The following is a 6,545-nucleotide window of genomic DNA, read 5'->3' as shown; positions in this document are numbered from 1 at the left end:
AGGAAATGGAAGGAAGTCTGCATGGCTGGTGCCTACATTTGGGGAAGTGAAGGAAAATGGTTGGAGAACACCATGACTATAAGCAGAGATCAGACAGTGAATGTTCTAACATATTGTGGGATTATAAGAGTTTATGTTTTATCCTGTGGACAACAGGAAGCCATTAGCGGCTCTTAAGTAGCATAGCACCATGAAAGACACATGCTTTAGAAAGCAGAGTGGCAGAGTCTCACTACAACCACACTCACTGTGGATAGTCCCTAGGAGATGGAACAAAGGCATTTAACAAGGACCAGACTTCTAAGATTTAATCATATGCAGATATAAAGAAAGCACAGAAATAGGAGAAGATCTAGTTCTTCCAAATAATGTTCAATTCTTCTTCAGGTTATGACTGAAAAATCCCCAATATTTGCACCCCAATGAGTTACTTTAGGTCCTTTCCTGATTAGGAAAACCTTGATTGCATCCCCATTACCATCCCTTCCACTCTCCATATATGTTATATTACTTCTTAATGCCAAGTTCTCCTGACCCTGTATTTGATCATTAGATCACATCTAGCATTTATAATATATATTATAGTATGTATTTATAATACACCAGCCACTTCATGTTCAGCCACTCTTTGGCCACCACCATTAGCTGTGTAATGATCCTTGAACAGTGGTACAATGCAAATTTCCTTCTTAGAGATCTTAATCATCATCAGTATAGCCTTTATTGGGTTGTTATAGTATTTGTTAAAATTTGTTAATGAACTTTCAAATATAAAGTGGCACCCAAAGAATTCCCTAAGAATTTAGACATTGTTTTCTGTGTTCCAGTTGATAGTTTCCCCAGGCAGAATTTCCCCAATTACCTCGGGTAGAGTGGCAATCTTTGGTATATTAGTTTGTATGTGAATCAAACAATGATCAGGTGGTCCAATGGAGTGAAATAATTATTACATCAATTGGCAGAAGAACATATTTAAGATCTATGCACTTGTGTGGCACCATTCCAAGTTTTCTTTGTCTCATCTGTCATTCCAACTAAAGCTGCAACCAGTTCTTCACTGGTCTTAAGTGACTTTAGTAGCTGCAATATGAAATTATTGCACATCAATTCTGCTCCATCTGCCCCTTGGTTTTTGCTCTGGGATGTCTCTGGATCCACAGAGAAGATCATGGGGAAATCATAGTATTCATAAAATATTAAGGTCTATGATACGTTTTGTATTAATCATTGCACAGTGTGTGAAGTGTGGATTAAAATTGAAATTACATAGAGAAATCCATTTTCATTTGTAAAGAAGTCAACTTTCCATCACTACAGTCTACCTGAGAGAGGCTACTTATAAAGCAGAGGTTTGTTCGGTTCACACCTTTGGGAGTTGAGACCCAATAGCCTAGTGCAGCGTTGGCAAGTACCACTCCTTGGCTGTATCACCTCAGATACCAATAGCCGACCACAGGCACAGGAGGGATCACATTTCAAACTAGAGAGAAAAAGAGTGGAGCCCCATAATCCTTTTCAAGGTCACAACCCTCAGTGATCTAAGGACTTCTTACAAGGTACTATATTGTAAAGATCCATGGCAAAGTCCAGTACTGTAACCCTTGGTCCAAGCCTTTGTGTGTAGATCTTTGAGGACATTCAGCATCCAAATTATAGCAACTGCATTCTGCTGACTTGCCTTTGTACCTTTGGAAGGTGAAAATCAAGGGCAGTTACATGGGTGGATCAATTTTTGGCCTCTCTGTGTTATTTTATATTCTCAAATTGGATATATATTTCTATCCTTCCTTCAGACTACACTTTTCTGATTATTGTAGCCTAGAAGTGACTCTGGAAACCAGCCAGTGAGTGTTTATTTTTCCATTTATTTCAGAAAGAATTTAACTTTTTGTTTCTTTGTCTTTACATATATATTTTATAATTAAATAATTAATGTATGCACAAAAATTTATGTTGGAAATCTGATAAGAAAAATGTTGAATTTTCTAGATCAACTTCAGATCAGACAACATCTTAACAATATTGAGTCATCCACTACTTGAACATAGCACATCTATCATTTTGTTAAATCTTCGATTTCTTTTTTTCCCTATACCCTTGCCCTCTGTTCAACCCCCTCCAACTCTCCCTATTTACAAAGATTTTGTTTCCATTTTTTCCTTTTCTTTTTTTTCTCTTTCTCATATTTATTCATTTCCCCGCTCCTCCCCCACTTCCCCTTCACCTTTCTCCTTTTCTTCCTATTTCACCTTATCTATTATACCTTTTAGTCCTTATTTACACTTTCAGTTTCTCACACCAGAGAAACTACTTGGTATTTACACATGTGTGTCTTATTTATTTCACTTAAGAGTCTCGCCTCAATGTGCATCCATTTAGCTATAAATGTCTCTAGTTTCTCATGCTTTATGGCTGAGTAGTACTCCATTTTATAAAAAAAACCACATCTTCTTTATCCAGTTTCCAGTTGATGGGCACTTGGGCTGTTTCCAAGCTTTAGCCATTACAAACTGTGCCACTATAAACATGGATGAGAATATATCGCTGTGGTATGATTCTTTTAATTCTTTTGGGAAGATACCCAGCAGGGGAATAGCAAATGGGACCTCTAGCGCTAGTTCTTTGAGGTATCTCCATACTAGTCCCCATAGTGGTTGCAGCAGTCTGCACCCCCACCAACAGTGGAGAAGGGTTCCTTTTTCATCATAGCCCCACCAGGATTTGTTATTGGTTGATTTCTTGATAGCAGCTATTCTTTCTGGGGTGAGGTGGAATGTCAGCATTGTTTACATTTGCATCTCTCGAATAACTAGTGATATTGAACATTTTTTCATATGTTTATTTGCTATTTCTACTTCTTTGTCTGGGAAACCTCTGTTCATTTCAGATGGCCATTTTTGGATTGGGTCTTTAAATTTGGGAGATCTGATTTTTTTAAAGTTCTTTATATATTCTAGATAGTAGACCTTTCTCTGAGAAACAGCTGCTAAATTTTTTTTCCCACATTGTGGGTTGTCTCTTCATGCTGTTGGTGGTTTCTCTTGCTGTGCAGAAATTTTTTTTTTTTTGGTACCAGGGATCGAATCCAGGTCCTTGCACCTGCGCAGCAGGTGGCAAAACCAATGAGCTAAATTCCCGGCCCCAGAAACATTTTAATAAGAGATCCCAGTTGTTGATTCTTTATGCTAGTTCACTTGAAACTGAGGTTTTGTTCATGAAATCTTTTCATATGCGAATGTCTTCAAGAGTTCTGCCTAACCCCTCTTCCAGCTGGTTTAGTTTTTCTGTTTCAATATTTATTTCTTTAATCCATTTTAATTTTAGTTTAGTTCATGGTGAGAGATATAGGTCTAGCTTTAATCTTTGGCAAGGTGAAACCCAATTTTTCCAGCAGCATTTATTAAAGAGGCTATCTTTCCTCCAGTGAAGGTGTTTGGCTCCTTTGTCAAAGATAAGGCGGCTGAGTGTGTCTGGGGTTGTTTCTGCCTCTTCTAATCTGTTCCACTGGTTCTCAGGTCTGTTTCTTTGCCAGTACTATGCTGTTTTTATCACAGTAGCCTTGTAGTATAGTTTCAAGTTGGGGGTTGTGATATCCACTGACATGTCTCTGTTCCCCAGAATTGCTTTTGCTATTCTAGGTCTGTTCTTGTTCCAAATGAGTTTTTGGATTGTTTTCTCAAAGCCTGTAAAGTATGCTGCTGAGATTTCAATTGGGATTGCACTGAATGTATATAGCAGTTTTGGAAGTATGGCCACTTTCACTATGTTGATCCTTCCTACCCAGGAGCAAGGGATATCTTTCCATTTTCTGATATCATCTTCAGTCTCTGTTTTCAAAGTGCTATAGTTTTCAGAGAAGAGGTCTTTGATTTCTTTTGTTAAGTTGATTCTTAGGTATTTCAGTTTTTTGCATGCTATTGTGAAAGGAATTGTTTGCCCTATTTCTCTCTCAGTGAGTCTGTTTTTTGTGTACAGAAAAGGTATTAATTTTTGTGTGTTGACCTTTTATCCAGTTACTTTACTAAATTTGGTTATTAAGTCTAGAAGACTTTTGGTGGAGTCTTTGGGGTCTTCTATATAAAGTATCATGTCATTTGCAAGTAATGACAATTTGACTTCTTCATTTCCTATCTTTATTCCTTTTATTTCTTTCTCTTGTCTAATTGCTGTGTTTAATGTTTCCTAAACTATACTGAACAGGAGTGGTGATAGTGGACATCCTTGTATTGTTCCTGATTTTAGTGAGAAGGATTTCAGTTTTTGACCATTTAGTATGATATTGGCTGTTGGTTTTTCATAGATGGCTTTTATCAGATTAAAGTAAAGACCATCTATGCCAATTTTTTTGTAGGGTTTTATCATAAATGGGTGTTGGATTTTGTTGAATGCTTTTTCTCCATCTATTGAGATGAGCATATATATATTTTTTTGGTACCGGCGATCGAACTCAGGTCCTTGCACTTGCGCAGCAGGCAGTGAAAACCACTGAGCTAGATCCACGGCCCTGAGCATACGTTTTTTGTCCTTGGCTCTATTGATATAGTGTATTACATTTATTGATTTGTGTATGTTAAACCATCCCTGCATCATCATCGCTGGGATGAATGCCACTTGGTCAGGGTGTATGATCTTCTCGATGATCTTCTGCATTCTATTTGCCAGTATCTTATTAAGAATTTTTGCATCTATGTTCATTAGTGAGATTGGCCTATAGTTCTCTTTTTCAGTTGAGTCTTTGTCTGCTTTGGGGATCAAGGTGATGCTTGCTTCCAGGAATGAATTCAGGAGTATTGCTTCCCTTTCAATTTCATTGAAGTTTAAACAGTAGTCTCAATAGTTCCTTTCTAAGTGTCATGTAGAATTGAGCAGTGAAGCCATCAGTGCCTGGGCTTTTCTTAGTTGGTAAGTTTTAAATTATGTTTTCAATTCCATTGATTGGTATTGGGTTGTTTAGAATTTTTAGGTCTTCTTTGTTCAACTTTGGTAATTCATACTTATCTAGGAATCTCTCCATTTCTTCTGTATTTTCCATCTTACTGGTGTATAGGTTTTCAAAGTAGGTATTGTTGATCCTTTGGATTTCTGCTGGGTCCATTGTAATTTCACCCTTTCATTCCTAATTACATGGATTTGGGCCTCTTTTTCCCTTTTTTGATAAGGTTGGCTAAGGGTTTGTCAATTTTGTTTATTCTTTTGAAGAACCAACTCTTTGCTTCATTGATTTTTTTGTATTGTTCTCTTAGTCTCCACTGCATTGATTTCTGCTCTGATCTTTATAATTTCCTCCCTTGTCTGAGCTTTGTGTCTGTCATGTTCTTGTTTTTCTAGAAGCTTGAGGTACAGCATCAGGTTCTTTAATTGGGCTTGCTCTGTTTTCCTAATATGAGCATTCACTGTTATGCATTTTCCTCATAAGACTGCTTTCATTGTATCCCATAGATTCTGATATGTTGTATTGACATTGCCATTTAATTGTAGGAACTGTCTGATTTCTTCTTCAATTTCCTCTGTGACCCACTGGTTATTCAGAAGTGTGTTGTTCAATTTCCATGTGTTTATGAAATTCTTGTGGTTTCTTTTGCTATTGATCTCCAATTTCATCGCATTATGGCCTGATAATATACAGGGGATAACTTCAATTCCTTTGCACTCTCTTAAACATATTCTATGAGCGAGTATGTTGTCTGTTTTGGAGAATGACCTGTGTGCAGCTGAAAAGAATGTGTATTCTGATTTTGTGGGTGGAACACTCTGTAAACATCTGTTAAGTTCATTTTTTCAAGAGTTTGATTGAGTTCTAGTACCTTGTTATTTATTTTTTGTGTAGTTGGTCTATCTATTTGTTACAGTAGGGTATTGAGGTCTTGCACTACTATTGTATTACTGCTTATTTGATTTTTCATGTCCGTTTGTACTTGTTTTATATAGTTGGGTGCACTAGTGTTTGGTGCATATATATTTATGATTGTCATCTCTTCCTCTTGAATTATTCCCTTTACAAGGATGTAGTGTCCTTCTTTGTCTCTCTTAATCAGTGTTGGTTTGAAATCCATTTGATCTGTAAAGAGGATAGCGACTCCTGCTTTTTTGGGGTTCCTGTCACATGGAATATTGTTACCCCACTCTTTCACTTTCAGTCTATGAGGTTTTTTTTGAATTAAGAGTGCTTCTTATATGCAGCAAATTGTTGGATCTTGCTTCTTGACCCATTCTGCCAGTCTATTTCTTTTGATTGTTGAATTAAGACCATTAACATTGATGGTTATAACTGGTATGTATTGACTTACCCTTTTCATGGCTTTTTGTTTTTGTTGGATTCTCCCCCTTTGCATTTAATTTCTTGTCATGCCTGATGGGTTCATCCTGCTGGGCTTCCTGGAGTTGTGATCCTCATTGTCTTTTCCTAGGTTATTGTTTAAAATTTTTTTGAGTGCTGTTTTGGTATTCACGAAGTTCCTAAGGTGCTCTTTGTCATGAAAGTATCTTATTTCTCCATCAATTTTGAAAGATAGTTTTGCAGGGTACATCAATCTGGGTTGGAGGTT

This window comes from Heterocephalus glaber, unplaced genomic scaffold, assembly GCF_053883595.1.
Source record: "Heterocephalus glaber isolate CG9 unplaced genomic scaffold, H.glaber_assembly_v1.0 deba00001564, whole genome shotgun sequence".
Classification (NCBI taxonomy): domain Eukaryota; kingdom Metazoa; phylum Chordata; class Mammalia; order Rodentia; family Bathyergidae; genus Heterocephalus; species Heterocephalus glaber.
The sequence above is the reverse complement of the archived record's forward strand: the minus strand, read 5'-3'. Positions refer to the sequence as shown.